We start from the raw sequence: 17,365 nt of genomic DNA, 5'->3' as shown, positions 1-17,365 counted from the left end.
AGATCCATCCATTTAGACTGTGCATAATCTGTTCTGAGATGTCTTCGGCGAAGTGGGGAGACTAGACAAATATTTGAGTGTCCATCATAAAAAGGTAATAGTCAAAGTCTAAGGATGAGATGAGTCTTCCTAGGGAAGAGGTGTACCAGATAAAGATCAGAGGCCCAAGGACCGATCCTTGGGGGACATTGTCAGGGAGAGTGGTGGGGTCAGAGGTTTGGATATTCCAAGAGATTTTAATGGATTCACCCAAGTTCCTGGAGAGTGAGGAAGAGAGAGGAGTGGTTGACAGTGTCAAAAGCGTCAAAAATTCCAAAAGTGTGAGTAGAGAAGAGAGATTGGAGTGTTGAGCGTTAGGGAGAAAGTTGGAGACATGTGTGCATTCTCTTTGGAGTGTTTACTCTGGAGGCCAGATTGAAGTGGCTCTCTAAAGCCATTATCCTCAAAGTAGTTAGTGATCTGATTGAAGACCACCCACTCAAGGACTTTTGAAAAATGGGAAAGGAGAGAAACTGGGATATAGTGTGACAAGACTTTGGGTCAGCACAGGGTTTCCTCAGGTGTAACACAGTTGAAGCTTTGAAGGAGGCAGCGAAGAGTCCATCGGAGAGAGCTTAAAGAACTCAGAGCTATAAGTCTAAGTCTAAGAAACACTTGTGTATAGCTGCAATATAAATAAAATATCATATCACATCAAGTGATTGGCCCTCATTCCGAGTTTGGAGGTAAGGACCGTCCATTACCGGCATGGCGCAAAAAGCATGTCCGAGCTGGCAATAGACCTCTAAAAGCGCACTATTACGAGTTTGCGGGCACGAGCTTTGAGCCATGCCGGTAATGAACCTAGCGGCATGCCGCAAAAATGCCCGAAAAACCCCCTACCGGCATGGACCGCACCGTAGCGAACACAACCGTCTTAGAGCAATGCAGCATTAGCGGTGACGGTAAATAGCGGTCACTGTTATTTACGTTCACCGTTAAAATGCGGAACCGGAAATAGCGCCATCGCACAGGAACTGGAAGGAGCATGGCGGCCATCTTTAAAAACACAAACCATTGCCATCCTCACCAGACAGGACCCCTGGCACACTGTTGACCTACTGGAAAGTTACCACTACTACTGAGGAATACCCAAAGCACCAAAGAAGGGAGCTGCCCGCCTCCGAAAGGAGTGGTTCGGCCCAGATAAGCTGCAAATGCTTGTGGACACCCTCCACGAGCATGTTGCAACTGTTTTCAGCAACAACATGCGGAGGGTGGCAGTGCTTAAAAAAAATGATATCTGGGCAGTAGTGGCCCAGAAGGTGAGCGCTGTGGGCAACACCCCCCGCACCACAAAGGACTGCCGCAAAAGGTGGGACGACCTGCGGCTGAGGGTGGAGAGTATCCTCTCTGTGAATAGAAGCCAGGCGTTGGAGACTGGAGGAGGCCCAAGTTCGCCCATGAAAATCATGCCATGGGAGGAGACATGTGCGGCCATGATAGGCTCCCAATCCATTGGAGGGGTCAGAGAAATGGAGTGTGATGCACCATCATCCGCTGATGGAGGTGAGTGTCCAAAGTCAATACTGCCAACGCCAATGTTATGAAAGTCACTGCTAAGGTCTGGCCAAGGAGTCACGGCATGGTCGGCCACACCCCCCTGTAAATCATGCTGAAGCAAGTGAGACCCAAGCTAGTGTCAGGTGCAAGGCCGTAACATATATGACACATACCACACAAAGTGGCTCATTCCATGAGGCACACAGGGCAGTTGATGTAAACAGTATGCATGTTAGACAGCACAGTACCCGGCCAACATGAGTGACACCGACATATGCATGCATTTACCACCCAAGTATTGAATGATGTGCCGTTCCCTACCCAATAGCCGATAACCCACAAATATCTGAATGTGCCATTGTAGCCATGTATAAATGCTGGCTCTCAAATCATCACTCATGCCGTCCCTCTCTTCCACCCCCACAGGCAGTGAGCATGGCAGTGAGGAGCAGGAGAGCAACCGTCCCAGCACTTCCAGGGACCAAGGCAGGGGCTGCCGTCTCCCAGCCAGGAAGACAACACCTGGACGTATACCACCAGCTCCAGCAAGGCCCGTGGAGGGTGCACCACCCCCACCCCCACCCTCCCTACACATGCCAAACGCCACGGTCTGAGGAGTCGAGTGTGGCTGGAGAGGTGGCAGCCACGTCCCCCCTCGAAGTTGTGGACAGCCCCCATTCCTTCTGGGGAGCGACTGAGGATGACACAGTTGAAGTCGTACACACCCCTGAAACCTACTCTAACCCCCAAGTCTCCTTTAGTGACTCGGGTGAGACCGACACACCTGAGCAATCTGGCCAAGGACCAACACAGGGACATGCCAGTCCTGTGCCCAGTTCCCTTGCGGAAGTGCCGGCAGGACATGTCAGCCCGATCCCCAGCAGGGCCACTACCTCATCCGCAGATGCACAGCAGGCTGAGCAGCTCACAGCCCTGATCACAGATTTTGTGCAGGACAATCGGCAGGCCAGGGAGGAGTGGTGTGATGAATTGAGGACACTGGGCCAGGTAATAGCGGACAGCACCAATCGGCTCTGTGAGGTGCTCGGCTGCATAGCCGATGCACTGGAGGCTGCTCATCCTGCCCAACATCCCCAGCATGAGGACACCCCTTCAACGAGCCACTCGACCCAGACCAGCCCACTCCGTCGGTCGCTTTGTGGCCAGCGTCGCCGGGACATGCCTCCCCCTGGCTCCGGGAGCGCAGAGTAACTTTACTGCCAGCCACATGTGGGCTACATGGACCCTATGGGACTAGTGTTGGGGAGTTGGGGGGGAGGGGGAGAGGGGTGAGGGTGTGTGGGGGAGTTGGGGGGAGGAGGAGGGGGTGAGGGTGTGTGGGGGAGTTGGGGGGGAGGGGGAGGGAGTGATGGGGTGTGGGAGAGTTGGGGGAAGCGGGAGGGGGGTGTCGGGGAGTTGGGGGGAGATGGAGGTGGGAGGGTGGTGGTGGGTTTGTTTTCACTTAGACATTTTCACTTTTAATACACCGGTTGTGTTGCAAAGAAAAACCAGAGTGGACATTCATCATTGTGCATGTGTCATTTAATATATAAAAGTGCATAGTGTACATCTATCCCCACAACCAGTGCCCTATGTCCTCAGATTATGACACCCTCTGCTGACTTGTTTGTCAGAAATATTGTCCAATCAATGACTGGCGCAGGCACGTCCCTCCTGTGCATCGGCACCCTGGTGATGTCCTGCCACATCTTACTCCTCCCCTTCATTATCATCTGGTGGTAGCAGTTCCATGTCAGGGGGAAGTGGCACGTTCCGACGGATGCACATATTGTGCAGCATTACACATGTCATGGTGATCTTGGACACCTTCTCATTGCTATAGAGGAGTGCCCCACCCGACCGGCTAAGGCAGCGAAATTGTGCCTTCAACAGGCCGAAGGTCTGGTCAATCACCACACGTGTACAGGTATGGGAACGATTGTAGTCCTCCTCGTGCCTGTTCTGTGGGTTTCGGACGGGGGTCATGAGCCACGGCTTCAAGGGATAGCCACCATCACCTGCATGAGATGGGAATGAAGGTAAGTGTACGTACATTCATGGTGGACAACTGTACTAGTCTCACATGGCAGCAGGTAATTTATGCCCAAACGCACATGTCCCTGGATGCATTTGCCCCATTTCTGGTCACGCTATGTGTCCTGTGCAATGGACTGATGGAGTGGGTTGCATCTCTGAGATGGGTCATGGTGTGCACTTACATCTTGTTGCACGCGCATCGTATATACATGCAGCAGTGTTGGAGTAAAATCATTCATGTGTCATGTCCTGTGAGATATTGTAGTAGGGAGTGTTGGCTGTAGTCAGTACCATATTCGTCAGTCTGCAGCGATCAGTTCCATGGTGACTTGCAGCGCTCCTATGGGTGTGCGGAACCAGGGGCACACTGTGGTATCCCTGGTTGGCTCAATTCAATGCACTCCCAGGGATGACTGTCATGTGTGGTGATATGCTGGATACAGCAACATAGTGCATATGCAGTGCATAGTGCAGGATGGCCTTACGGTGTGTGAGGGCTGCTGATGATTGGTGCATGTGTTGTGGGATGTCATCTGGTTAACTGTTAGTCATGTAGTGATAGATGTCAGACTTACTTCATCAGTATGGAATTTGGTTGTCATGTGCCATTTCAGTTGCTTTGGGGGACAGTGTTTGGTGATGTGCACATTGTGCAGTGACGTCAACATTGCCACCCAGGTGAAGTATGCATCCCCCACTTCCCACCCAGGTGGAGTATGCACAAGGTGGAGTATGCTTCCCCCTTCCCACCCAGGTGGAGTATGCAGCCACCTGCCTCACAACCCCGATGCACTGCCATGGGCCAGTCAGGCAACTCACCAAGCAGCCGGGCACGGCATCCAGCATGTCGCTCCATGAAGCGTGGTAGCGTGGAGTTCCGCAGGACCAAAGAGTCATGAGTTGATCCTGGATATCGGGCACAGCAATGTGCAATGATTTTGCTGCCGTTGCATACCATCTGCACATTGATGGAGTGGTATTGCTTGCGGTTGCGATACACCACCTCCATGGCATGCAGGACTACCAACTCCACGTGGGTACAGTCAAGGGCACCTACACAATTTGGAATGCCTGCCAGTGCATGGAAGGCAACTTTTGTATCGAATATCTCCTGGGGAGTCCGTGGTAGGGATATGTAGTCCCTTGTGTGCTTGAGGAGGGCATCCAGCATTGGTTCAGTATCCGAGAAAATAAGGGTTGTGATATGCCATGCATGTGCCCCACTGTGTGCTGGTAGGTGCATGTGGCAAGGAAGTGGAGCACAGACACTACCTTCATTAGAGGGGGGGTGGCGGTGCGTATTTCTATGAGGCTCACTATGTCGTTGTGTATCAAGTCCACTACAGTGGTGATGGTGTCACGGTCAAGCCAGTACACGGTGTGGATCTGCTCAGGTGTTAGGTTGAAGGGGGTGGCTCTGATGCGAGGGATTGGGGGCTGCTGACGTGGTAACGGTGGCTGCACTGGTGGGGCATGCTGGGCCTGTCTCACCCTCCTTCTCCTCCTGTGTCTCCTCTGTGGCGGGGGCTGTTGTTGTAGTTCTTCTTCTTCTTCTTCTTGAGGCCTTGCAAGCAGGGCCTCCAGCTCCAATAATGCTACTACTATTGGTATCATCTTGGTGTGGGAGGGGGTGTGGTGTGTGGGTGTGGTCCTTTTGTGCTGGCCCTCACTCCATTGCCTCCACCTGTGTTGATTGTGTGTACCTGTGGCACTTCTAAACACTGCTCAAGGTTCTTAACACCTTCTCGTAGATGCCGGTATTTACTCCATGCCGGTAAACTCTTTTTCGGCCTTCAGGAGGCCGTTATTTGCATGTCCGCATTACTTGGGATCAGCTCCGGTTTACGGCATGCCGCTAATGCCGGTATGGTGTGTCGCGCACGAGCGCCCAGACCGCTATTCATGGCATCATTAAGTACGATGCCGTAAATAGCGGTCTGGTTGGTCAGAATAGCCCGTATCGGTAAGCAATACCGGTAATCCTTTACCGGCATCGTTTTTCCTTTACCTCCAACCTCGGAATGACCCCCATTGAGATGAGTTGGCAATGCGAAATATGGATGCTAATTCAATAGGAGAGGTAGGTGACCAGTAGTCGCATGTTGAAGAGGTGCGGGAGAGGTGGTGGACAGAAGAAGGGTTGGGGAGTGAGAGAGGAGGGCTGTCAGAGTGTCATGAATTTTAGAGATTTTAGAGGAAAAGCAGTGAGCAAAGACATTAATAGAAAGGGAGGAGTCGATGGATTTTGGCTTGGGAGATGTGAGCAAAGATTTGAGGGCAAATGAAAGTTTGCTTAGGTGATTGTGAATGGAGAAGATTAGTAGGAGGATATGGCAGAGTCGAGTGCAGAGGTTAGGGCAGCAAGGGAAGTTTTGTATGTTTGGTATAGGGAAGGTATCTGTAATTTGTGCTAGCGTCGTAGGCCCCTGCACATTTTTGTTTTGAGGGTCTAAATTTGTTATGTTATGTGATATTTGAATAGCGCCTACTGCCATTGGTATGGCCTCGAAACGCTCTGCTGGATGAATGCCCTTTGGAAGAGTATAGTCTGTGTTGAACTGTAATGAAAGGAGTGGTAAAATGCGTGTGTGCATTCATTACCAAATCAAAGGTTGGCAGAGAACGGCTAGGTTTCTAACAGCAGCCAGTATTCCACGGGCGAGAGGAATGGGGCTGTGTCAAAGTGTCCAAGTGACAAAAGCTATGTGAAGAGCTGGAACACATTTTACGTGGGGCTCAGCTTTATTCTTTGGGCCACAGTGCAGAAGGGTTGGATGAAGTAGGTCTTAAGCATTAGTTTTAGTCATGCGGCACGTAACTGCTATGACAAGCATTCAAGTGGCAAACCTACATTGGGGTAACTCAGAGAGGTGAAATGCGAGTGCAGCAAAATATCTCAGTGGCGAGATAAGACATGGCAAACTTACATCAGGAAAACTCCAAGAGACAGGGTGCAAGTATAACACAATATTACAGAGGTGAGATTCAATGTGGCAAACTTACATATGGAAAATAAAAGAAGCAAAATGCTAGAGTGGGAGAATATCAGAGTAGCTAGAATAGAATTCAAGTGGCAAACTTACAATTGAGAAAACTGCAGGTGCAAAATGCAATTGTGGCAAAATATCCCAGTGGCGAGATTCAGAGTGGCAAGCCTATATTGGGAAATACTCTGGAAGGCAAAATGTAAGTGTGTCAAATTAACACAGGGCAAGATTCAAAGTAGCAAACTTATAAAGGGAATACTCTGGAAGGCAAAATGCAACTGTGGTAAAATATCACAGTGGCGCGATTCCAAGTAGCAAACCTATATTGAGAGTATTCTGAGAGGCAAAATGCAGATGTGGAAAAATATCACAGTGGCAAGTTTCAAAGTAGCAAACTTATATTGGAAAATATACTGGGAGGTAAAATGCAAGTTTGGCAAAAAATCATAGTGGCGAGATTGAAGGTAGCAAACATATATTGGGAAGACTCTCAGAAGCAAAATACAGGTGTGGCAAAATATTACAATGGCAAGTTTCAAAGTAGAAAACCTATATTGGAAAATGTTCTGGGAGGCAAAATGCAAAGGTGGCAAAATTTCACAGTGGCCGGTTCAAAGTGGCACACCTATATTGGGAATACTCTGGGAGACAAAATGCAGGTGTGCCAAAATATCACAGTGGCGAGATTTCAAGTAGCAAACCTCTAAAGGGAAATAGTCTGCTAGGCAAAATGAAAATGTTGAAGAATATCACAGTCGTGAGATTCAAAGAAACAAACCTATATTGGGAATACTCTGGGAGGCTAGATGCAAGTGTGGCAAAATATCACAGTGGTGATTTTCAAGGTAGCATACCTATATTGTGACTACTCTGGGATTCACAATAAAAGTGCAGCAAAATAAGACAGTAGTGAGATTAAAAGTAAAAAACTTAAACTGGGAGTACTATAGGAGGCAAAATGCATGTGTGACACCTGTAGAGCTGTTCACTGTAAGAACTTGCTGTAGAAGAGTTTAAAAGCGGCAGAGTATAGAAAGGCATGTGAACCTGGAAGTGTAGTCTGTATGGAGATCAGAGAGTGGAGGCGAGCTGTGTGTGCAGCAAGATATGTGGCTGGCAGGCTAGAGCGGGAGGAAGAGGAACTATCTAGGTTGCTGAGTGTTGATGAGGCCGAGTGCTATGGCATTAGTGGTAGGGTTAATTGGCATAGCGGTGTGGCAGGTTGAGTGCCTGATTGCATATGCACAACATCTATGAAGGGCACAATTGGCACCCCTTAACTGTAAGCTGCTGTTTTTGGAGACCAAAGTGTCAGGCAGGGCTGGGGCACCAGGCAAATAGGCCCTTTGCACTTTGCCTGGCTGCCTGGGTGGTTTGTTGTGCAGCATGGCTACAGATGAGAAGCAGAAAAGCAGAGGAGAGTAGTAAGAGAGGGCTGCAAAAACAAAAGCCTGGGATACCTGACTGCCTTAGCCAATTGCTATCCCGACGGGAGGGGAAAGAAAAAAGGCCATGAACAAACAAAGGACTAGACCACAAGGACAGTGCACTCTAGGAGCAGCCCTGCTCAAGAATAGACTGGAAGCCACAGTAAAAACATATTGACATCCCTCCCAAAAGGCACCAAACAGGCCCTAAGCTCCTTACCAAGTGTTTATTCTGAAGGATGGCTACAGATTACAAGCAGGAAGGCAGGGGAGAACAGTAACAGAGGGCTGCAAAAACAAAAGGCCATGGACACCTGACTGACTGAGCCAATTGCTATGGGGGTGGAAGGGTAAAAGAAAAAGGCCAGACTAGACCACAAAGACATTGTATTCTAGGAACAGTCCAGATAAAAAAACAAACAGACTGGAAATCGCAGTTAAAACACAGATAGAGGTGACCCAAGACTGTGTACGGAAGGGTGTGAATGTGCAAGTAGGATAGTGTTGGTCAAATGGAGTCATCATTTCTTAGGGAAAGTCAGAGAAAGCATGGTAAATGGAAAAACCATTAGTAGAGGAAAGAGACAGAAGAGAGGTCCTCACATCCTTATGGTAAGCGGAAAGACAGTGGTGCCCAGATTTTCTCTTAAATGGGGAAGATAAGAATCGAAGGTGGAGATAGCGAGGTGTTAAAGTGAAGAGTGGAGTGATAAGCTTGTGAGGGGTCAATGGAGAGGCTGAAGGAGGAGAAAGACAAGGTCAAGAGAGTTCCTGCAGGAGTGGGCAAGTTGGTCTTGGAGGGAGTTGAGAGAGTCCTCATGATAATGGGGATGGTGGTAGGAAGTGACGCAAGGAGAACGTTCAGATCAGGGAAGAAGGAGTTGAGAAGAGTTATGAGGAGAGATCCAGGTTTCTGTGATAGCAAGAACTGACATGTGAGGGTGATAAGAGTTGAAGTGGTCCGTGTTGTTGGAAGAGCTGTTGCAAAGAGATTGCGTATTCCAAAGGCCAAGAAAAAGAGTGACACGAGGTGGGAGAGAGGAGGAGATGTTGTGTGGTAGGAGAAGGGCTAGATGAGGTTGTAGATCCTAGGAGCACAGTAGCATCTTATTTGAGGGGTGCAAGTGCAGGGAGGAAGGAGGAATATGCGGAGGTCAGAGGCTAATGCAGAAATTACACCAAGTTTAGGCTGAAGGCTTTACTAGAAGCAAAAGTAAAGAGTGAGTAGAAGGAGAAAGAGAGCACAATCAAGATGCTTGATGGAGGTTAGAAGAAAGACAATGAAGAAAGGGTGCATCCAAGAGAGTGGGATCGTAGGTGAGTGAGCAGAAAGGGAAGGGGTGGATGAGGAGAACGCAATGTAAGTTCTGAGTTGGGCTAGAATGGAGCAATAAGTAACCAAATGGCAGTTAACAGACCCAAAACAATAATGTTCCCTGGTCCTGTGAGGTAACCGAAGCTCTGTGGTGAATAGATAGTCAATAGGTGGAAAGATCTCCATGAGTGGAAGCAGAAGTCAGGTAAAGGGTACGTTTGGTGAAGTCCTGGCTTGAACAGAGGTTCTGTCCCTTGGCCCTTTCTAGACATTACAAGCCCAAAGTGGAGCTGCCCTTTTCTGCTTTTGGCCCTTTTCTGCAGACACCCAGGGGAGACTGATGACTTCCACGTTTGCAGGTAAAGTCCTGAGTGTTGTAGGTCCAGGTAGCTTTGTTTTGTAGGCAGGAAACTCATATGGTGCACAGGGTCCTCTGACAAAGCAGATGTGGCTAAGGAACAAAAAGATTGTGTTTATTAAAAGAGAAACTTGCAGACAGCCACATGTCCCTCTGGGAGTCAGCCACAGTGTTCCAGCTAGCTTGTATGCTTGCAGGCAGAGTTCTGGGTGTTGTAGGCCCAGAGAGGTTTGTTTTGTAGGTAGGCCCTTCAGATGGTGCACAGGGTCATCTCCAGACAGGCACATGGCCCTCTGGGAGCCAGTCAAAGTGCTCCAGATGGCTACCTCACTTGTCGGCAGAGTTCTGGGTGTTGTAGGCCCTGAAAGGTTTGTTTTGTAGGTAAGACTCACAGATGGTGCACAGGGTCCTCTGGCAAAGCAGGATGTGGCCAAAGAACAAAAACTAAAAAACGTTCTAAATATAAATTGATGAATGTCCATTTCTATTAAAGAATGTATTCTGAACTGTGTTCTGCTACACATACTTTGGAAATCATCAACAGATATTAGCAAGGACCAATGTACAAAAAAATATCAGAACATTTTATTCAAACTACCATATTTGTGAAATTATCTAATTGATTTATTGTTCTAAGAGAAGTTGGTGTTTATGGTTCAACATTAGATAATGAGGTTTTCTATATTCCAAGTCATATCATTTTAAGCTCACATATTATAAGAATACAATATACATTTGAAAAGTACATTTCATTCAATAATTATTTTTTGATTTGAACTTATATTCAGAATTTCTTGTGAGAAATAGATTGAATCATAATCTTAACAATAGATTTCTCTCTTTGTTGCTTGGAAAATTGGTCAAGTGTAATGGCAGTTAATTTACATATGTTTTCTCTGACTAAATCTTGACAAAATTTATATTTGTGTAAAGATTCTTTCATATTTATCCATTCAAGTTACCAGAGCTTTTTCTGTACTTTCTTTGTCTCATAATTTAATGGCTCATCCTTCCTACCAATCAATTCCATTAATATTTCAGTATCGTTTCTAAACTCATTGAGTGCGCTAAACAATTTGTTTGCTGCTTCCATTACCAGTGATTCATATAGAGAATCCTTAATCAGATTTAATATCTTAGAGGAAATCTGCAGCCTATTCCATGTAATGTTAGTCATCCCGGGCATTATACTGAACTCATATCTGATTAGTGAATGGGCATAATATCCCAATTGCATGTGCCAGTTTTACATCCCTTCTATATCCCAGTGTTCCCTCCCCCTCAGCTCTGCACCTGTGTCTGGAGATTGGTGAAGTTCTGGGATGGCTGCCTCTAAGAGGATTACTGCAGTAAATTGTGTGTTTATGGACGGGGCCAAGGCTTTTGTCCAGCATGTTCGCAACCTTTGAATGCACTTCTGGTGCCTAGTTAACAGAGAGCATTGACCAGGGAGATCATTGCTGACTCGCATCCCATAGTCCATACTCAGTCCCAAGATATCTCTTAGCTAAGTGGCAACATCCTCCTTACATGCAGGGACCCCTTCCCTGTGGCAGAACGATAACCTTGTTTTGCCCATGGTGAATCATTTTCGCAGTAGACCCTTGTTTGGTGAGTTCACTTTACGCCTGTGGGCAAATGTCATTGGAGGCCACAAACTGGCAACTCACAGAGACTCTTGACTTGGGAGGAATCTTCCTGTGTCCTGCTGCTAGATTGCTTGATACTAGAACAGTGCTGTTACAGCAATGCTTTGTGTATATAGCTGAGTCTGACTGATAGAGTATGCTGCTTTATCCTATCCAGAACATTGTGTCTGTTTTTTAAGACCTTCATACACTTTACTTGGAGAGAGTTCTATTTAGCTGTCTCATGTGACTGTCCCCTGCCACACAATGGTGACGAAGGGAAGGTGACAAGGGGGACTGCCCCAAACCATCGATGGGGGCATTAGCGATTAGCTTGAGGAGGAACCCTAATCCCTTGATCGCACCCCCAAGGCCAAAGAAGTGATTTTGTCACATGTCTGCCCTTATTTCACTTGCCTATTAGCCATATGGATCAGGAGGGTGAGCACACATGCAGTCTGTTAGAGCTATCTTCTTCTATGCAGAAATTCTGAGGCCACTCAACAACTATTGCACGTTCACCCAACCCACCCACAATGTATTTTTCATGACAGATGCTTCCGCCATCTGGGCCATTCAGAACCAATGGTAAAATTTGGGTAGATTGGTGCACAAGATCACTTCTTCTGGAAGGTGTGGAAAGTTGGCCATCTCAGCTTTACACTGTTGCCAGCCTTTAGTGGCCTTAAGGTGAACCGTGGGATTAACGTGGTGGCCCACATAAATTTAAGTAACCATTACTTTGTGAAAGGAATTAATCTGTTCTTCCAAGATGAGTTCTGACTGGTTAGCCATTTGGTGACTTTGTGAAACCATCATAGCCTGGATCTTTCCTTCCAATTCTATAGGAATATAACAGAACATCCTGTTTTTCTTGGAGCTGAGTTCTCAGTCTCTTCAGATGTATGGACTGTCTGGTACTCTGCCTCTAATCGCCTTGCTTGGTCTGTCTGCGTTGTGTGTTCTGGAACATAATACTTTTTGTCCATATGCCCAGGTGGTTGGAGGGTAGGAGAGGATCATGCCAAAAATCCAGGTTTTCCACATGCATAGCATGAAAACACTGGTTGCTCAGCACTAGCTTCCATGGTTCACTATAACTGATAGTCTTGCTGGTGGGCCTGGTGGGGTCCTAACCCTGGGGTTTGAGTGAGCTGAGAACAATGGTCATCTGACATTCCCGGAGTCTCTCTGGGGGTGAATGGGTGATTCTGGTCCAGTTGGTCTCAAATATTGGGCCCAAAACCCCATGGCAATTTGAGTGCCTAGTTACTGATTTAGCTGATGGAGCTGCATGATAAGTCACTGTAGATGGGTCAGTGACAACACTCTTCCTTGACTTCTTTGAGGTCATTCTTCTGCAGCTATTTCTCAACCACAAATCTGATCCAACAAAGGTAGCAGGTGCCCCTCTCTCGGAAGAACAAGGCATGATAACCTGTTCAGTGGTTGTTGACCACGTTGAGAGTTCACAGCCATCTGCTTTTTGCTCACTGTACCTTTCACAGATGGGAAATATCCATTTTCATATCAGTCTTTGTCCCGCCCACATGGGCAGTACAGCACCGAAATGCTATGGCAAATCCTCTCTGAACAAGAGTACCAACACCAACCCCACACACGTGTTTCAGCCATGTTGGGCATCATCAGTGAGGTGAAGCTGAGCCTCTCTAAGCACAGTGAGCAGGGAGTCCACGTCCGGGTGCCCCCAGGTAACCTAGGGTGACCAACCTCAAGTTCCTTCAAAGAATTCAACAAAGGTAGCAGGCGCCCCTCTCTCGGAAGAACAAGGCATGATAACCTGTTCAGTGGTTGTTAACCACATTGAGAGTTCGCAGACATCTGCTTTTTGCTCACTGTACCTTTCACAGATGGGAAATAGCCATTTGCATATCAGTCTGTAGGATATTTTGTGTAAATTTGGGGTCTGGCGGTATAACAACCACTGAACAGGTTATCATGCCTTGTTCTTCCGAGAGAGGGGCGCCTGCTACCTTTGTTGAACACAAATCTGATCCTATAGCATATTTGGCATGGACTCGGCTCTACTAATGATTTTCTGCATCATTTCCCCACCATTCAAGGATGTCATTCCTCTCAGGATCCTACTGCATTATTCCATTAGCATTTAGCAACATGTAGGCTGCTTCCATTTCTCCTATAAGCCGTGGGGCAATATAACATGGACAGTTGGTATTCTCCCACTTTGCTGCTTCAGCGATTCCTTTTTCTTTTTGAAAGACGTCTTCTGGATCTTTCACCTATACAAAGCCAGAGGCATCCCCCCACTTCATGTGATCAAGAACTTCACTGATATCCCTGCCAGAGGTTTTTATAATCTCATGTTGGGTTACTAGATGCCCAGCTAGTAACAGTTTTATTTGCAATGTATCAGGTTGCTGTACACCTCACGCTGATGTTGCTCCCATGCTTTTTCATTGAATTTATAGTATATGTGACTTGTATACTATATGCATGCTTACATTGTACTTCGCAACCAACTTAATTCAACAACTGCACGAATCAAACGACTGAAGTCTGGAGTTTTTAACCTGGCTTAGCTAGAGAAACTAGCATATACCCTCTCCCTGTGCTCTTTGTTCCCTGCCTAAAAACCTCCTATTTAGGCACTGTCTAGAATGATGAATAGCTTCATGAATACAATAGAAGACCAGAAATGGCCAATAGTAAGTTAGGCAGACTATCTGCCTGCTTTTTTTACTCTATCACAACTTCTACCTGACAGATTTAACTTGTTTCCAATTTCACATCTTAACACATGATCTCTTATCCCTCTATAATTCATCACCCTCTCTCCAATTACCAATCCCACACCTGCAATGCCCTAACAGCTTTCCCTTTAGATAGTTGATCTACAGGTCCATTCTTATTCATATGGAATATATTCTGTCTGTTAGTAATATCACTTTGGACCAAATATACTGCATCTACTCAGGAATCCACAATGGCTGGTTTAACATAACCTAGAACGGACTTTCCACTTAACATGCTTTTCCCACTTCAAACTTGAATAGGGTCTGATATGGCGGGCCCAGTGCCTTACCTCAGCACCATGACTTTCACCAGATCCAAAACCTTTACTAGCTGCTTTAATATCACCGTCTCAGCAAATACAACAACTAGAAGTGGAAGGATGCTCTTTTAATTATCGCTAATAGAAAACCCAATTATTGTCCTATCAGTCACTAAATTATAAGGAAGGGGGTCATAGACATATTACTATCACTGATGATGCCCAACAAGGCTGAAACACGTGTATGGGGTTGCTGATGGTACTCTTGTTCAGAGAGGAATTGCCATAGCATTTCGGTGCTGGACTGCCCTTGTGGGCGGGACAAAGACTGATATGCAAATGGATATTTCCCATCTGTGAAGGTACAGTGAGCAAAAAGCAATGGCTGCGAACTCTCAATGTGGTTAATAACCACTGAACAGGTTATCATGCCTTGTTCTTTCGAGAGAGGGGTGCCTGCTACCTTTTTTGTATATATATATATATATATATATATATATATATATATATATATATATATATATGAAATTCCCAAATGGATCATCACTTTAAAACCCCTGTTTGCTACCTTGGACCCAGTTCCAAAAAATGGAAAGATCAGATAGGATGATATTAATCCTAATTTAAAATCAATAAAATCACTATCCACATATATAATAATCACACTCTTGTGTGCCATGCAAAACACCCCAGCTTTTTGGCCTTGTATTAATCTTTCCCACTCTTCTAAAAGCTTCCATTGATGCCCCGCTGTAGATCTACTGACATTTAGCGCAGTAGTGAGCACAAACCATATAAAAGAACAGCTGCTGCAATATCTACAAATGGGCAGACTGGGTCAGACTATAATAGAGAGAGTTGAAGTATTACTTTACCCCAAACACTTAAAATTTCAACCTCGATAAGCCCATTCGAAGTAGTAAAGGAAACAGAGTCCTCCACGCCAACCGACATACACACTAACAGGATTAAAAGAAATCAAAGGCCCACAACAGGCAGACTGAGCACTGTAACAACAAGACCACAGCCATAGCACTAAATCTAATCAAATCGCATAATGCCCAAAAAGAACACAACACCAAAACTCTAAGCGCAGTAAACAAATGAATGGCCATAACACATGCTGTCAATATATTTATTCTACTTTGGATGCTCAGCAAACTGGCGTCCTAAGTATAACTGAGACCTGGTTTACAGATAATTGCAACATCAGTCTTGACACTCTGCTACCTGAGAAGGACAAGAATAAAGTGAACAATAAAGTTACCAGACTAAGAGGGGGTGTGACGTCTGTCTACTCAGTGTAATATCTGGCCAACCTCCTCTCCACCACCAGAATGAATGTTCTTTAATCATTAACATTGTGGGATGTATTTACCCATGCATCCGAGCCCTACCTCAAAACTGTGCAGTACTGACATGAAAACATCATGATGGCCAGAGCTTCCCAGAAAATGCACAGGGAAATGCAGGAAGAATAGGCTGCCACCCATTTTTGCCGATGTTATGGGCACAGAAGGACACTGCCTAAAACCACCATTGGACTACCCGCACAGTAGTCTGAAACCATTGGGAATGGCAATGCTGATTGCCAAATGCAACCTAGAATTGTGGGGAATTCATTCTTAAATCCCAAAAATGGGTGCAGTACCAGTACTCACCACTATCCAAAAGCCGGCAATTTAAAACAACACCAGATTTTACTTTTTTGTAGAAAACTGAATAAATGAACCCAAAACATGCCAAAGAAAGACTTACTGAGAGGTGGATACAATGTAAAGTGATATTCTGAAGTGACTTGAAGGTTTATAACAAGACTGGCTGAGCTGTGGATTGCAGCAGTTTAAGTTGCACTGGATTAAAGACACTAAAATCGAAAATGTTTAGATTAAATGAGTGACCTATGTTTGGTGTCACATGCCTTTGTAACTGTTGAAATGCCATAGTTTTGCACTTAGAATCAGCATTCTAGCTGCATATGTAAAAATGTTTAGTTTTATTTGAATGCAGGAACTGGGGAACAAAAAGTGACATTTTATCTGAAACTGGCTTAAAGAGATTCCAATTCTGCCTGGTAACTACCCCCATCAGGAGTGAAACTTGAGTCACAGCTGTGTTCCCAGGCCTAGCTGCCCTTTTGCTGCTCACACTAAGGATATGCCATCTATCTGATAATTGAATTACCTGTGCTCTACAGGAGCTCTGAACAAAGCCTGTCTTGACTCATGCAAAGGTTTTATTACAGCGGTCGTAAAATGTAGCTTCCTCTTGGCAGAAGCTGGGAGGAGCACTGCCTGTGAGAGCAAGCTGGCTTGGCAGAACTGGATAAACCAGTATTTCTACCTTGTGCTGAGAGGAAACCACACCCCTTTGGAGCCAGAACATAACTTTAAAAAGATGGATCATTCATAGAGCGGACATGTGAAAATTTTATAAATGATACCATAATTCTTGTGATTTTTCTGCCCACATTTTAAGAGGTTTTTCGACCCGGTGGCATGTTCAGGGGGGGTGTCAGCGGAAAAGTGGATATTACTCTAAATGTATGCATGTTAAAAGTCTGAAACTTCATCAGTTAATGTCCATACTCCCTGCACACATGTATGTAAAGTTGGGTCAATGTCAGAAATTGAAAAATCAGTTAAAAAGTCAATTATGTGCCATTTCTGAATGCAAGCTCTTAGAAACAGCAGATTTGGACAGAGACATGGCTAAATTCAGCCACACCATGTATATGTAATTTCAAGCAACTGTGTAACTGTGAAATATGTCTTTTATTATCAAATATAGAATGTGTGCAATCTGACAGAGGAGTGTCCTATCTGCAAGCCATAAAATGACATCCCTCTGACTCACAGTTCATTCCCCAATCAAATGATAAATGGAAGTTTGACCAATTAGAAGCTGAGAGAGAGGTAGGGTCAGTGATGCTAGAACACACCCACATTCTAAACACATAAAAGCAGACAGACAGGACAGATAGGGACCTTCAATTCCATCTGCAGCGGGACGCTCTGCCGGAAAAATCCATACTTAC

The sequence above is a fragment of the Ambystoma mexicanum genome, chromosome 9 (genome assembly GCF_040938575.1).
Source record: "Ambystoma mexicanum isolate Mex_15411 chromosome 9, UKY_AmexF1_1, whole genome shotgun sequence".
Lineage (NCBI taxonomy): Eukaryota > Metazoa > Chordata > Amphibia > Caudata > Ambystomatidae > Ambystoma > Ambystoma mexicanum.
This window is presented reverse-complemented; position numbering follows the sequence as displayed.